The sequence below is a fragment of the Falco cherrug genome, chromosome 4 (assembly GCF_023634085.1).
Source record: "Falco cherrug isolate bFalChe1 chromosome 4, bFalChe1.pri, whole genome shotgun sequence".
In the NCBI taxonomy this organism is placed as follows: Eukaryota; Metazoa; Chordata; class Aves; order Falconiformes; family Falconidae; genus Falco; species Falco cherrug.
The window spans coordinates 87,482,185-87,499,378 of NC_073700.1; the positions used below are offsets into that span (position 1 = coordinate 87,482,185).

General features: G+C 43.9%; 1 protein-coding gene across 1 annotated transcript in view; it reads left to right on the forward strand.

The window, feature by feature from the left end:
• The first annotated feature begins 11,882 nt into the window (after positions 1-11,882).
• Positions 11,883-17,194, forward strand: part of CUL1 (cullin 1) — a 55,216-nt gene continuing 49,904 nt past the window's right edge. Inside the window, exon 1 of the mRNA XM_055710232.1 lies at positions 11,883-12,011. The gene's annotated coding sequence lies outside the window, so the exon portion shown is untranslated. The remainder of the gene's footprint in view (positions 12,012-17,194) is intronic.

The window sequence follows — 17,194 nt, forward strand, 5'->3', positions numbered from 1 at the left end:
ATTTCTGGAGTAGGGTGTACTGTACTGATAAGCAAAGAACAGTTGTCTTTTGCTACTGAAAATAAATTTCCTTTGCCTTTCCAATATTAAATAATGGTATTTAGGATGTTTTAAATCAGATAGGAAGTTTTGCATGGTTATGCCAAAAAGCAACATTATTTAGCATCTCGAGCAAGCATGTTTCCACCAGCTTGTGTACGCAGAACCTCTTTTGTGGTGGAGCTTGGCTGCAGTGATATTTGACTTATTGTCAGGCACTGACCAACAAGGCTGATGTTAAATATTAGGCGAAACTAAGATGGCCCACATGGGAAGCTAAGTTGCATTTAGCATTTTATTCACTTACATGTTCTAAAGTGTGGAAGATCTTCCAGTTTAGATAATCCATTGGACATGGGCTTTCATCTGCTTTATTTCAAATGCTTTCTTGGACATGGCAAGGTGTTGTAGTTTAACGCCAGCTGGTAACAGCTGCTTGTTCACTCCCCTCCCCGCCACGAAGAGGGATGGGGAGAAAAATTGGGAAGGAATGTAAAACTCGAGGGCTGAGATAAGAGAAATGTAATAATTGAAATAAAATAAAATAACAACAGCAACAACAATAATAACACCAATTATCATTAAAAGAAAGGAGAAGGGAAGAGGAACAAAATCCAAAAGGGAAGGGAGAAAAGAAACCAAGTGATGCACAACACATTGCTCACCCCCAGCTGAGCAATGCCCAGGCAAAGCCTGAGCAGCGACCTGCCCCTTCCACAGAACTCCCCTCAGTTTATATACTGAGCTATATATACTATATATATACACTAAATATACTATATATATACACACTATGTATACTATATATATAGTATATGTACTATATATGCTATACACACTGATATACTATGTATACATATATCAGTTTATATACTGAGCTGTATACTGGGTTCTGTGGTATGGAATAGCCCTTTGGCTAGCTGGGGTCAGCTGCCCTGGCTGTGTCCCCTCCCATTCCTTGTGCCCCTCCAGCCCTCTCCCTGGCAGGGCCTGAGAAACTGAAAGGTCTTTGACTTATAGCATAAACATCACCCAGCAACAACTGAAAACATCAGTGCTATCAATACTGTTCTCACACCAGATCCAAAACACAGCACTGCACCAGCTACTGAGAAGAAAATTAAGCCTACCCCAGCTGAAATCAGGACACAAGGGCAAAAACAAAAGCCTGAGCAGTAAGACCAGCATTGTGTAGACCATCCTGGTAATCATTACTCCCAGTTTTATCATGTCGTCTTACACACCATGGAAACAAAAGGAACAATCAGCATCAGATTTGGTGGTTAGAACAGATGAAAAATAAGATTTCTCCACTCTAGTACCTGGTCTGTGTTCAGCCTACAACTTTTCAGGTTGTGAATTAGCCATTCACGGTGTGTACTGGGAGGGTGGACAATGCATCCGTGTGATTCACTGACCTGAATGCCACTAGAATTATTTTCAAATGTTTTCATATGTTGTTTCTTAGGGATTAGTTGCCTTGGGAATCGCTTGTATTATTTAACATTATTTTCCCTGCTGGCATAGCATGATCTTGCCAGATAGCCTTAAATGGTGCAGAGGTGGGGGTAGTGTACTTTTTGACCATCAGTCTGATACTCTGATTTAACAAAATTGCCATGGTAATAAACATAAGTAATCCTTCCCCAGCATACAGCCAAGCCTGTGTCAAAGAATCAACATTGATGCTATCTTGTATCTTCAGCAGAAAAAAAATAAAGACATCAGGAACTCAAATCTGATCCAGACAGTGCCAAGGGGCACGTTCAGTGGCATAGCACTTACCCTGGAGATGGCATCTGGGCCCCAACACAACGTGCAGCTCATGACAAATCATTTAGTTTTGTTGTCTTACTATTTTACAAATGGAGTCCACGTGGTTCAGACAGACAGGTGCGCTAGGAATAATAATACTAGTTAAGTGGAAATACCTTGTCTCCAGAACCCAATATATGAAAACAAAGGAAAATGCACACGTTTGCAGCTTTTGCGGGTGTCTTTGTGTGTTTATTTCGAAAGGGGGCAGACATGGTTTGGCAATGTTGTTAAGTAGATGGCTTTCTCAACTGTCCCACATTTTAGTCAAGTTCAGAGCTATCACAATTTCTATGACAAATTTCAATGAGTGGAGGCATTGTTGCCTGTAATTATTGTTCAAGTGTACTTATAATGGCTTTCAGGAGCACCAGGTTTTTCACATACTAATACTACTATTATTCATTTTATGCAGTCTTTTGTTTAGTGAAGAGATAAAAGTATTTATTATCCAGCAAAGCAGGCTATTTTGCAATGATATGTGGGAGACCCACTGTAAATTGCTGAACAAAAAAATCAAACATAATGACAAATATCTAAAAGCATCAGTCACAAATAACACAATGTACTTCATTTATTTTAGCAACAGCAATTTTAATTCCTGCATAATTGACTTGTAAATTAGCTTCCTTTTCTAAAAAAAAACCATGTACATCATCTGTTACTATCTGGGTTTAGTACTTGGCTATGAAAAAACACCAGAGAATTAGGGTAAAACTGGTTAATCGCTCTACTGAGTGTAAGTTTACCACTCTTTCCTTGCAGTGGCGTGAAGGCAGTTTTATTAGCCAACAGAATAGGTCTCCTAGCTATAAAAATTCATTAGGTTTTCTCAGACTTGTACCAAAAGGGAAGGGTGGGCTCTAGAAGTAAAGCAACAAGAAACAGTGACCTCCCTAGCCAGGAGAAGGACCTTTGGCACTGGCTGGCATGTCCATTCATGGGCCTCGATGTCAGCCCCCTACCAACGGTCTCTTCACAGAAAGAGCAGTCGACACAGCCTGTAACACCCCAGCAGCTGCTAGAGCTCCGGTCACTGTCCTGGTCACCCATGCACTCACACCACAGACATCAAAAGCAGGGACTTGCACAAGTTTCTGTGGCATAGGCTACATTTCAGAGAGCTTTTCAGGTATCATCTGCTTTCCCGACCATGCAAACCACCCCTCTTTTCACCATTCCTGCCAGCCTCTGTGTTACACTGATGCCATGCACTGGTATATGAAGATAATACGTTAAAATTACTACAAATCATCCCCTTTGTCATTTTTGTAACGCTCCTTTTTTAACCTGTCAAGCTGGTGAGAAGTTGGTATAGAAATATTTCCTCTACCTATATTCTTCCACCAAAAAACTCCACAGCAAGACCTAAACCATAAGCTTTAAGTGTTATAAACTCTGAAGTATCACAGCACTGAAGGGAAGTCACAAGCTTGTCAGCACCTAAGTATCTTATGAGCAATCTCCTACGATGCTCCCCGCTAGAAACCTTCCTGCTTGGAGGAATTCTGTGAACAGTGGCTAAACCCAATACTGGTCAGGGAGAAACTAACTCTCCTACAAGAGCATGTGTGCTGTGAAGCATCTAAAAGGGATCAAATCAAGGAAAGTGAGCCTTGGGAGGTCTGAAGTTTCAGCCTCAGCAAGCATGCAGGAAGGACAAACTCATGTGAAATCTGCTGAGAGTGAGACGCTGAGCTGTGACTTGCAGGAGCAGCGTGCCTCTCTGAGATTTCTCTTCCTTGTTCTCCTCCCCTCAGGTAGGAATATTGTGAGAAACAATTTCACAAGTTAAGCCCAAAAAGCAGTGTTCCAGTATGAAAAATGTTCATGCAAACGATCACTTTGCTTCAATATACATTGTGTCTGTGAACAGCTGCCTTTACATACATCACAAAATATCAAACCACTGCAGAAAACAAACTAAAGGAATAAATCTTTTACTAAGCCTCAATGTAACATCACTGTAACATAAAAAGCAGGTTAGCTGATACTCAAAAAAAAAAAGAGAGAGAGAGAGAGAAGCACAACCAAGGTTGTGTTTCAGTCTGTAAAAATTCCTACAAAGAAAATGTTCTAACAAGTTACACCAATTCAGAGTCTGGGATCTCAGGCCCAAGAGAAACCTTCAGCCCAATGAAGACGATGATGGAAAATGAACAGGCAGTGGCTCAGTGAGTGATTTGCCACAGTACACAGCAGAGGCATTAGCAGAAAGAGACCATTTATGATCAAAAGCTTTTAATCTAGAAATGATTAAGAAGAGAAAAAAAATTACCACTATCTTCTTTTCATTATGAATTCCCAAAGCAGACATGTGCCTTTAGATGTGTGAACATTTATTCTTACTTCTGCAATTTGAAATACCTTAAAGTTGGGAACGAGGTGGAGATTTGCCCACCTTCCATCCAAAGAGACCTAATTTGTCTTTCCTCTGGATGGGCAATGGTGCTCCACTTACAGTCTTGTGATGCTAAATTGCATGAAGTCTCTGCACTATCCTTGAGATTAGAACTATTATAAGTGGTCAGGCAGTTGGACTAGATGATGGTTGTAGGTCCCTTTAACTCAACTATTCTATTCTAGTGCTGGAATTCACTCTGCGCAAACCTCTGAAGCAATCAGTCATTCAGGTGAAAGATACCTGGCAGAGAAGAGCAAAATCAGAAGTCAAGGACAGCTACTGTCCTGTGCTTTTCTTGGTGATACAGCCAGCCAAGAGAGTTTGACAGTAGTAACATTGGCCTGTGGCTATAAAAGAAGCAGCAGATTAACCAAAAGTTACCATATTTGTGCAGCATTCTTAGACTGCCTTTTTATTAAATATATACATCTGGCAGCACTTGTCTTCCAAATGTGGAGACTGGTCTTCCGTGTGAAGAAAAATGTGATCTCTGCAAAATGTTTTTTACTTCTGGCAAACGTTCGCAGCACAAGAAGCAGTAGAGCACTGGATACCATCTGCCACTGTTTGATTCTTTTGGACACCTTTGAATCTGGAAGCATAGGTAATCTCTCTTCTCAGTTTATACAAACATTCATAACAGAAAGTGAGCCCAAGACTGATTTACTAGCAACAATGGACAATCCCGAAACTCAAATATTCTACTCGACAGAAAAGCTGTAGAAATTGGTAGCCTCTTCACACTACGTTCAAATACTGTACACAACCATATATCCCTTTCCCAAACACTTTGTTTTATATTTCCTGTATCTTAGCTTGCAAGCCCCCCAAGGCAAAACCATGCCTGCTGCCTCTCGCTAGGTCAAGCAACAGAGGTTCTCAGAGCGAGGGAGTAAACTGTGCTCAGCTGAAAAGCAGGAATAAAGCTTTAAAACGGGCAACCATCACTTAAGAGCCAAGCCAAACATTCTTGACCAAAACAGATCTGCCAGAAAAAGTAAGAGATGTTCAATATAGCCATGCAACCTTCACCAAATACAAGTATTAATACTGCAGTACAGCATCATACAGAAACAGCTAGGCATTACTAGCAGTGATTGTATTACTTCCTCAAGTCTATGCTGTCAAAGTGACCAATAATTGGCAGAGCTGATTGCTACATTGCTACTCATTAAGACCAACAAACCAGCACAGACATAGCTGATACGCCTTAAGCACGTAATCTCACTTTTGTTTCGTTTTGAGACTCTCCATCTGACATTAGGCATGGAAATTGAAAGACCCAAGAGGAGGATATTTGGGTGTTTTGGAGAGGTAATGCATATGAATAATGAAGATTACAGCCAGCGTGTATTCCTTAAGTCAGCCTTCATAACATTGCTTTCTCTTAGCACTTACAACAATCCTTGCTGGTTTTGGCAAATGTATTAGCGGGGGGGAAGGGGGGGGGGGGGGCGGAGAAAGAAAAAAAAAAAGGCGGCAGCTGTAGTTTAGTAATCTTAAACTATTAGCAAAGTTGAAACTACATGCAGGAGGTCCCACCTCCCAGCTGAACGGCATAATAGCTTCCCACTATTTTCCACTTCTGTAAAGCACAGTAAGGCTCATGCTACCACAATCAAAGCCTACTGCTACATGGGAAGAGCATTCTCCTGCTAAACGAGGCAAACTTATAGATCCCCCTTAAAGAAAGAAAAAAATGAGCACAATGCTCTCACTCTGATAGAAAAGAAAATAGAACTCAGTTTCTAGTGCTCGTAGACAAACTTTCAGGTCAAATGAAATGCTTTGTGTCAAACAAACTGAAGATTGAGGAGGGGAAGTGGGACAGAAAAGGAAAGGAAAGAACAACATACAGAGCTTTTTCAGCTGGAAAAAAATTGAAAAATTGCATCTGCCATGATCTGTAATAATTTTTCAAAACAATTATCCACACAGACAGACCTTCTTCTAAAACACAAAATTACTAGTAAGAATTCCATCTAAAAAGTAATTCAAAGCATTCTGCCTTGACTTGGTTAATGCCAGATTCAAATACAAAACCCTTTGAGGGCCTAGAGAGAATAAGGCTTCTATGAAGGCAGTTAGGTTAGGTAATGGGCAAAACTTTGTCTCATTTCACAGTGAATAGAGAATAGTTTTCATTGGCTTCTAGTGGTAAGTTTGGTGACACCAGATACAAAAGAAAGCTTTGAAACATCTTTTTAAGGACAAATACAGTAGGAAAACATTTTAAGATGCTTCCTGGAGGTAGAAGAACATCATTGTGATAATCCAGTTTATGAGAATGTATGAGATGTACAGAAAATCTCTTCTGGTACATGCTCTCAATACATAAAAAGACTGAAAGTTGGCCTCTGATTCTCCCAGATATTTGGAAATGTTATTGAATCAGATGCCATTGAGACTTGAGGATGTATGACTGAGTACCCAGTATTCTATGAAGGAAGATGAAAAAACCCATGCATTAAGGGGTCTTTACCCACTGTGTAAATGCAGAGTATCCTGAAAACTCTGAGCCTCTTTAGCAGGTTGCAAGATAAATTTCAAACACATTCTGACTTGTAGCAAGAAAATTCTTTACTCAAGCATGCACAACCTCCACAGAAGTTTGACTGATCACCTTTTGCTGAACCTCATTATCTTCACTCAGGCATTCTCACTTATGCTTTGGGATAGATTTTTATGTGTGTGAGAGGTGCTCAATATATATACAGTCACTTCAGTTTAAATCCATCATATTCATATACAGCTTTCTTCCCAATACAAAAAAATCCAGACCTGAGGGCACCTCTCAGCTATATTACCTGTGAAATTTTGGCTTTCAGGCTCCAAAAAATGGATTTGAGAGTAAGTCTAATAGCATTTGGCTCTATTAAATTTCTCAGGAACCTTGATATGTTCTCAAGAGTGAAGAAAGTGTGCTGTGTTCAACATTAACAGCTGGCAACAAGTACAAAACAGGCTTCCAGACATCCACCCTTCCTCGTGGCAGATTTGAGTGCGTGATTCAGAGATGTTGGTGCTGCCTGCCTCTGCACAGAACTAAAATTGCTTTTGGACTACGGGAATTCTTTACACCCAGGGGTCTGAGTATTTCAATTACACTACTCCCTGGTGCTCAGGGAGTTCCTTTCCATAAAGAAGGAAACTATTGTAACATGCTGGCATCAAATTTAATGAAAACCCATAGGCTTAAAAGCAGATGCTAGCAGGCCCACCTTCACGTCACCAAATCCCTAACTCCATCAGGCTCTATCTATCCAGCACATTGTTGCAGAAAACCAAAACAAAATAAACCCTCTAACTGAGTTTAGGAAACACCACTCCAAGTTCTTTGCATGTTTACCAGGAGATTTATCAGGCTAGGGAAGACAGTTGCAGTCCCCTACATATTAGCACTGCCAAAAGCAAAGGGAATGCTCTGGTTGCACACCTCCAACTTGCCTGCACAGCAAAGTCTGTGCCATCAGCTCAGCACTAAGTCTACTCTCAAGTGACTTTTTCAGACCAGTAGTTTACTAAATCCCCTCCTTCCCTTCTCCACCTAGCTTGTATAGCCTGATAGCCTCTTCCAATTTTAGCAGATCCCATTTAACAAATTCATTTTAGTTTCACAAGCCTTCCCCTCAGAGTACCATTTTTCCAGATTTTTTAAAGTGCAAGATTAGAAGTTAAAGCTGTACATATTTGGTGATTTTCTGTATCTAGATGTATACTGAAGGCCAAATTATCCATCAATAACTTACTTTGCAGCTCTATTATATTATTGCCCCAAGCAAATCATATTAGCATTTTCTTAGTCCCCATAGCACCTGAAGAATTTTCTTGGCAGGAATTAAGTAGCGGTCTCCCTTCATCGCTTTCACTGACTGGTTGCATACTTATAAATAAGCATTGGACTAAGTAAACTAAATGAAAATAATACTAGTTAATGTTCTTATACCTTTAAGAAAAGTCAGATGCACAAATCAGAGTTCTACTTGATATAAAAATTTGTTAAAACACATGGAGCACTGAGAACATTTGGTAGTTACATTTAGTTACAGTTTGTAACGTAACTCTAAAACTGCCACAATTCACTAGATGAATGTATTTGTTAGTGAAAAGCACATCGGTTGGGGTGTGTATAACTCCTGTATTTTAATGGAAGTTGTAGTGCAGAGTTTTATTATCTAGAATTGTTTTGGAAGAGTCATTTTCATTTTGCGAGCCCACTGAGCGTAACTGAAGGAATTCAAAATACGAAATACATTACCTCTGATTAAGAAGCATGAATACACTCAGGCATCTCTGTAGCATAGTCTTTACACTAACTTTTAGGACAGATACAAGTCTCTACGTGATCAGAAGACAAATAACAGCAACTCTGTGAGCACTCTGGCATCTCTGAGAACTTTACATCCAGGCTAGCTACTGTCATACAGGAGTTTCCTTTATCTAGAACTTCAAAATTATTATTTACAAGCTGAAGTCTAATACAGTATCATGTTGGTTTTTTGGTTGGTTTTTTTCTCTTTTGGGTCAGTATCATAATCAAATAAATATTTGTTTATATTCAAGCTGGCTGTGGTTTATATATGATGTCACCATGTGGTGTGTTTGATTGCATTCACTGGTTTTGCATATCTTAGAGAGTAAATTCCAAAAAGCAGATTTCTCATGTTGTTCAGTTAAACACTTTGGCTATATGATCTCTCTCTCTCTCTGGGATTTTTTGCTTTTTTGTTTTGCCAGCCTGAGTCACTGGTGTACTAGCAGCACAACCGAACGCATAATTGATAAGAATGTGGCAAAAAATCCGGTTACCATCTATCCTTAGTCTGTCCTCCTGGACATATTGAAGGGATGACAGAGTTACCATTTTCAGACTATCACTGTAGATATAACTAGCAGGGGAAGTATTCCTCCCCATCTGTCCAGCCTCTGACGGTAGTAATAAACTAACAGCCACTGCACCTCTGTGTCTTCGAATGACTCAGGCTTTTCCTCTTTGCCAGCGAAGCTTCCTACTTGCATTGACAGCAAACATTCTGATGGTAATTTCCTTGCTTGCTGATTCATTGCTGTTGCAACAAGTCCGAAACCTGCAAGTTACTTTCAAAACAGGCCCCTCTCAGCAGCACTGCGAACGAACTCACTTCAGTAAAAACAGAGTGGCTTTCTCTCATCAAGTCTGTCCTTGAAATTTTGGCTGCCTCAGTCTCTAGGGAAAGCTGCTCTCCTTTGATGTAAAGTACATCAATTCCATTTGATAATTTAAAATGCAATAGCCATCCTGCTATGAGTAATTTTGTAATATTTATTTTGGTGTTCAATTCCCTTTTCTCTCTGTGACCACTTATCCTGATACTGGAATTCTTTCAATTGGTGTATGAATGAGCCATGTTATGTGCCATGTCTAAATCGTCTCACGAGAATTTTTTCAGGGCCTACCTTTTCAGAGTGCCAACCAAGCTACCACCATCATGAGTACAATCAACCAGAGAACTGTGACTTGCCTCTTTAAAAGTGTATGCAAACCATGATGTAACCTTAGGGAGAAAAAAGAAACAAACTTCCAACACTCCAAGCTGTCAGATCTCAAGCTTGTACTGCAGTTAATCACAAAAGCAAAAAACCCAGTCTAGTGCAAGATGGTGTTAATTCAGAACTTCCCTCTTCCTGTATTTTCTTCCCTTCCTGTCATTTCCACTTTCCTTGCTTATCCATGGCTCTGTTGTCCCCTGTATTAGGATTTTAAAACAGTGATGGCTTTACCTCTGTGTAAATAGAACTTCGGTAAAACATGGCATTAAAACCTACCTTTCAAGTCTGAAAAATCAGCCCATATTTTTTTATGGTCAGTACACCCTCCTTTGGATTTGGTTCCCATCTCCCACAGATCATTTTGTTTGCCCTCACTCTCCCCAGTCTTTAACACACCGTGCAGAACTGGCCATGCTGATGCAGCATCCAGCATGACAAACACAAACTCTCCTCTAGCACAGCTCACATATGTGAGCAAGCCAGAAATTTTGTCATGCCTAGGACTGGTATTTGCAAAATATGTCTACATGGGCAAAATTAATATACGCATTGTGATGCCACCCGGCCAACTGAAACGCTGTCCCTGCTACACATTAAACCTGTTCCTAAGACTGTGCTTCTCAAGTGCTTAGCCAGCATTGCTTCATTAGAAGGGCTGTGTCAATGACTTTGCTTGTGTCCACTTCAGTAGGCTGTGCTGTAGTAAGGCATTATTATACAGGGAAATAATTTTTCAAGCACTTAGGTGACTAAGGGCCATTAGCTTTGAAAAGGCCAATTTTAAAAAATGGTGTGCAGTTGGTGTAGCCAGGATGCAGGTGAAGCATTTCTTCCTGTTGCTTCCCTGTTTCTCTTTCCTATGAAGCTACTGCATTTTCTGGGTTGAACTCTTTATACTAATCTAAAGGATAAGAACTTTTCATGACCTTATTTGAGTTGCTTTAAATGTAGTCTGGTATAATTCAGATCAGAATCCGAATTCATTGTGGCAGGGTTTGTGAGTACTGTGCAGAGAACCTTGACACAGCACAATACCAAAGGATACACGACCATATGTCTTTTCCTTTGCAGCACAGCTCCAGCAATGTAATTCCACAGTCCTCAGGAATAAATAAGACAGGACTGACTGCAAGACATTACTTCTCTGAAACCTATCTTAACTGTGGTATGATTTTGTTTCATTGATTTCATACCGTTGCAAAGAAAAAATAACTGGCCCACTTTCAATCACATAAAAGTGATGCAAATATGCTGGACCTTTGTATTTTATCATCATAAATTGAAGTGACCTACACTAGGTATTTTTGCTTAGATTTGTCCGCAGACGGCAAACAGGTTCATGTAACTGCTTCTCCTTAAATCAGCTGGACCCAATACCTTCACAACCACCTATCTTCCAACCGGCTCCCAGCGGAACAACACAACTCCCTTTCCAATCCCTACCCTGATCTCTCTGCAGCGTCGCTTTTCACATTTTCTTATGAATCCGAAATTCACCATCACAGAGAGATTTCCAGCAGCGCTCTTGGGACAGCTGCACTTTCATCACCGCCAAGTTTCCAGCGCGACGTTCACCGGACAGTCCCTACGGCCCTGCAGCCGGTTTGCCGCTCGCTCGGCGGGGACAAGCCGCCGGCGCCGTGCCGCGCCGCCTGCCGGGGCTGCGGGGCAGGCCGCAGAGCCCCGCTTCCCACGGAACACCCAAGACGCAGGGCAGTCTTATCGTGTCTCATGGTGTTGACCTGACCCACCCCACAGCAGTTCTGGCACTGGGCTAACGCCGGAGGGTCACAGCCACGACCCCTGGGGCAGGGCAGGGGCCTGGCGGCCGAGGGGAGATGGCGGCCGCCCCCTTGCCGGCCGGGCCCCGACCTGCCCCGCTCCTCTCCTGAAGGACGACGGAGGCGGCTGGGCTCGGGTCCCCCCCAGCACGCGCCGCAGCGCCCCTCGCCCGTCCGCAAGGGAAGGGAGGGCAGCGGGCGGGCGGACCCTCCCGGCGCGGGCAGCCGCAGCCCCGGACCCCCCGCGCCTCTCCGCGGGGCCTGGCCGCGCCAGGGGCCGGGAGCCGAGAGCCGGGGGCCGGGGCGGAGCGGGCGGCGAGGGGCGGTGCCTCCGCGCTTGCCGGGCCGCGCTGGGGGGAGGCGGCGGCGGCGGCAGATCCGGGCCTGGCGGAGGCGGAAGGGGCGGGCGGACGCGGCCTGACTCTGCGGGACGCGCGATGCTGGTGAGTGCGGGGAGGCCGCGGCGTTGTGTCGCAGCGAGGCCGGCCCGGGCCCAGCCCGGGAGGAAGCGGCCCCGCTGGACTGAGGCCGCGCGGGCCTCGGCGGAGCGGGACCCGGCACCGAGTCCTGGCACGGGGCGCGGGAGAAGGGGAGGCCGGGCCCGGCCCGGCCGCCCGTCCGCCTTTCTTCTCCCGGGCGCGCACCTGGCCGCGGAGCGCGGCGGGCGGCGGGATCTGTTGGCCGCCCGCTCCCCGGTGCGGCGCCAGGAGCCGCGGGCCGGGCCGGGGAGGCCGCTAACTGCGCACTCGGCACGCATCGCCCCCGTGGGGGCGGGAGCCCGCCCCGCCGGCCGCCCCGCTGCCCCGCCGGCCGCCCCGCTGCCCCGCCGGCTCTGCCCGCCGGCCGGCCTGCGCGCCCCTGCCGCCTTCCCCCCGCCGTGCCCGCCCGGCCCTCCCTTCCGCCTGCCCGCCTTCCCCCGGGACCCTGGGCCCCGTACGGCCGGGGCCGCCTCGGTGCCTGCGCTTGCCTTCGCTCCCGCGGGCTCGGAGCCCCCGGGCCCGTCCCGCCGCGGCCCCGCGCCCTGCCCCCGTCCCCGGCCTGCCCGCCCTCGCCGCCCCGGGCCTGCTCGTCCCAAGCCTCTGCTCGCTCTCTGTGAGCTTTCCTCCGTCACCTCTTCAGCTCTGTTTTCGGCTCCGCGCTTGCCTCCTGTCCTCCACGGCCTTCTCTGTGCCGCCTCCGTTCCCCTTTTTGTATCCCAGCCATCCCCAGAGCCCGAGTGGCACTCGGGTCTGTCCAGGAGCTGCTGGGTTGTGCACAGAGGGATCTCTCTGTGTCCCCAGTACCGTCGTGTCAGCTGGGGGATGCTCCTCGCAGCTCCTCCTCGTCACCTTCTCCAGGTTTCTGTCATTGCCAAGGACTGTGCACCAGGCTCTTGCCCTTGTTGCCACCCACTGCTGTGGCCTCACCAGAGAAGGTGCCCCCTGTAACCTTTTCTGTGTCTGTTTTCCGTATTTCTTGCCTCCATCCACTAGTCCTGCTGGTTTCTGTCATTGCAAATAATCACCTTGTTTCCCGATAGCTTTGCCACTGAAAGCTAATTCTGTCCTTACTGGGATCCTTTTCCCTCTTGTTCCCTCTTTGAGTCACGTTGTATCACCATCATTATCCCCCTACTACCTTTCCCCATTCAGGTTTTCGCTCCCAGTGACTGTTTTCTTCCCCATGTTTTTTGCCTTCTGATCTTATTCTGTCATTAAGACCTTCATTGTCATCTTGCCTCATACTTTCCACATACTCCTTTTCCTTTGTAGGCTCACGTGCTGTCTCCCCCACTTTGTATTTAAACCCTCCAGCTGTGCCTTTGAGGAGAAAGGAATTTAATGCTGTGTTATCTGTATACTTGTCAGCACTAAGAGGATATAGTTTATTTACTTGTTTTACCCTATTTTGTTTCCTTTTGTTTTGTTACTGAGTTCCTCAACCACCTTTCCCCCAGCATATGTGTTCATATGTAATCATACACCTCCCCCCTAATACATACACATACCCTGATGCTAGTCTGCGGAAAAAATGAGTCTGTCTTGGAAATCCTTTTGGCAGGACTAGGAGGAGGGATGGTCCATGAGTATCAGAAATACCTAGTGACTGTGTAACTTAAATTAGGCCAAGTATTGTTTGTAATAATATCTTGTGGATTGGTACTTAGCTGATACGGAGTGTGTTCGGGATGCATCCTCTTTGGGGAATTCATAAGATACTTCATAGGTACCATGGTGCATAGTTTTTACTCCAGAGGTGCTTGTGGTGAACTGCTGTAATGTTGTGTATGGATAGTTAGGTGTCTTGTGTTGCACTGACACTTTGTGTCTCTGCTGCCCACTCTGCTAGAAAGAAGTCTTTTTCCCTCTACTTTGTGGCTTTTCTTGTGTCTCAGTATTTGTTGCCCAACTTCTTATTTTATGTCTTTCTTAGTTGTTTTGGTTCTTAAGATTGGTTACATTTCACAGTCGCATCATCACCAGGTATTTGAGGTGCAGTTGAAACACTGGATGTAGCTGTCCCATGGAGGAGTAATTTATACACCTAACTAGAATCCAGGTTCGGTGCCTAGTGTTAACGGCTTATTTCTTGAGCTGGGTACACACAGATCCTAGTAACTCAACAGCAGCTCAGAGCAACTAAACTAGGCTTCTGATCTGAATTACCCCTCTGGAGGAAACTTTCCATTGCCTATACAGGGATTGTGTGGAGAACAGTTCCTTAGTTCAGGTGCCTAAATTAGGCATATGCACCCTGTTCCTTGGCTGAAATTTAACTAAACAATTCTTCTTCCACCTTAGTCCTTTTTACACTGGTTTGAACTTGTCTTATAACTTGGGCCTGTTAGACTGCTGGCATGAGAAAAGTGTATTGCTGTAATTCAAATAATTTAATTTAAGCTAAATTGTTTCTCACTTTTATTTGGATACTGATTTGGGGGTGGCTTTTTTTTTTTTAATTTAGCTTATTCTTAGTCTTGGTGCAAGCTCTTACATTCTAGCTGTATTGTTAAAGCAATACTGAGTCCTTTGAGAAAGTTACCTCAGATGTTCAGCTTAAAAAGTGTTTTCTGACAACTTGTGTGTTAAGATCTCAGAATACCGCTTTTCACCTGTTGCATTTCTCAGGTAGTGCCTAGTTTTGTGTAGTCACAATTATTTCAGTAGGGCCCAGCTTAATGATGAGTCACATCTTGGGCGTCAGTGGTTGTGTGAATTGGATATGCCTGGAGTCTTCTCTCTTGGCATTGCAGTTTGGGTTTTTTTGTGATTTTTTATTATTATTTTTTATTTTATAGTGGATGAAACAGCTTTAAAGATGTCCCACTGGCTTTAATACCACTATCAACATCAAAAATTTGTATCCTGAATGTGAAGTGAGTGGGTTTGTCCCTGTAAGAGGTTGTCAGTGTGTTACACGTGGATACCAATATCGCTGCACTTTTCAACCAGGATTTTCCAACTCACCAAGGACAGAATCAAATTAAAGTGTAAGGTGGCTGGATCAGTGCTGTGCTTTTGTACTTCCCATGCTGTCCAACAGGGTCTGTCTGTGTGCATGAGGAAGAAAATGGGGTAGGTGTCCCAGTTGGATGGACATGCCAGGAGGATGTGCACAGGCAGTGCCAGCAGCCTGCAGCTTGACAGTCTTCTTGCTGGACAGAGCTGGATGAAAGAAGAATGTGGAAAAATTTGGTCTTGGAAGTTCTGCATGTGCTTTAGGAATGCATGAACTTGCGTTAGATGGACTACTTTAGGTGCTAGCATTTTATTATTTTTTTTGCAAGGGTAAACTGATAAATATTGTATAAACTAATAAATACTGTATTTTTCAAGATAAATCTCCATGTAAAGAAGTTGTTGGAACCAACGTTTGGAGGCCTAGGTAAAAGTTGTAACCTATACAGCATGCAAACTTAAACTATTTTTTTTTTTTAAATAGTCACTGAGACACTTGTGTTTCCCTTACTGGTTAAAGGGAGAGTTTTCAGTAAGGAAAAGGCAAGAAAATGTAATGGTTGGAAAATTAGAGAGCTGTTGAGCTTGTCTATATAATAAACTTCCTATTTTATTTTAAGAGTTGTAGCTTTTTTGATGGAAGAACTACTACAGATTGAATATTGATGTTTCTACAACACTGCTGTTCAGACATGTTACAGACATGATTTGGTAATAAAATTGTCTTGAGCTGATGTGCCGTGCTGTAGTGCTGTAACTTGTAGCCCTTAACTACAGAGGTGGAACGTTGTCAAATTTAAACACTTGTTGTGTTATCCAGCAGGAGTAGTTACATGAGGCCAAATCATGGAATAATTGCACTAAACTGCTGGGAAAAGCACTGGCTTAGGAAATATTATGTACCCCAATGGGTAATTTTCTGACAGTTTTCTTTTTACCCAGCCTCTGATGCTACAACAGTGAACTGCTTCATGTTGCTACCTCACCTCTTCTTATAAATGATGCAGGTCAAAATCAAATACATATTTTTTAAATAAGCCAAACATTTATTACATTCCACTTTAATGTAACATTTTTCAAATCCCTTTTCATCTATGAACCTCAGGAAAAAATGAAGGAAGGCTACTGTGAAAATAGGAGAATACTAATTCCATTTTGCACTTCAGGAAACTGGTATACAGTCATATGTAGGTTTTTGCCAGAGTTGCAGTCTCTTGCACTTTATCCTCAAGGTTGCCCTACCTTCTTTGCCAGTTGTATCCTGGACTTGTAAAAAGAAGCATAACCGGCAGGTCGAGGGAAGTGATTCTCACACTCTGTTCTGCTGTCGTGAGACCCCACCTGGAGCACTGCATCCAGCTCTGGGGCCCCCAGCAGAAGACAGACATGGACCTGTCAGAGTGGGTCCAGAGGAGGCCATGGAAGTGGTCAGAGGGATGGGACACCTCTCCTGTGAAGACAGACAGAGAGAGCTGGGGTTGTGGGGTTCAGCCTGCAGAAGAGAAGGCTTCAGGAAGACCTTATTGTGGCCTTTCAGTATCTGAAGGGGGCTTACAGGAAAAATGGTGAGAGACTTTCTACCAGGGCATGTGGTGAGAGTACAAGGGGCAACAGTTTTAAAGTGGAGAAGAATAGATTTAAGTTAGATATAAGGAATAAATTCTTTCCTGTGAGGGTGGTGAGGCGCTGGCACAGGCTGCCCAGAGCAGCTGTGGATGCCCCATCCCTGGCAGTGCCCAAGGCCAGGCTGGACGGGGCTGGGAGCTGCCTGGGCTGGTGGGAGGTGTCCCTGCCCAGGGCAGGGGGGTGGAACTAGATGATCTTGAAAGGTCTCTTCCAACCCAAACCATTCTATGATTATTGAATAAACAAGATAACTATGATGTGATGTTCTTCCAAAATCTCAGGAAAAAAATAATGTTATCTACTTTTCTTCCCCCTTTGATTGTTCTGGTTTTGGAGTCATATGGAACACTGTCGTAGCTTGGTCTAGCAGGTACGAGGCACTGTTTGACATCAGTACGAAGAATAAAGGGTCAAATAACTTTTCTCAGAGGTCTTAGATGTACTAGATTTATCAGTTCAAATGCTATTGGGTTCTGCTTTTTTTTAAATTAGAAGTACATAAAGGTGATACAAAATGTTCCTTGTCTTTGGATTTCATTAGATTTGCTCTAGTTTATGTTGCT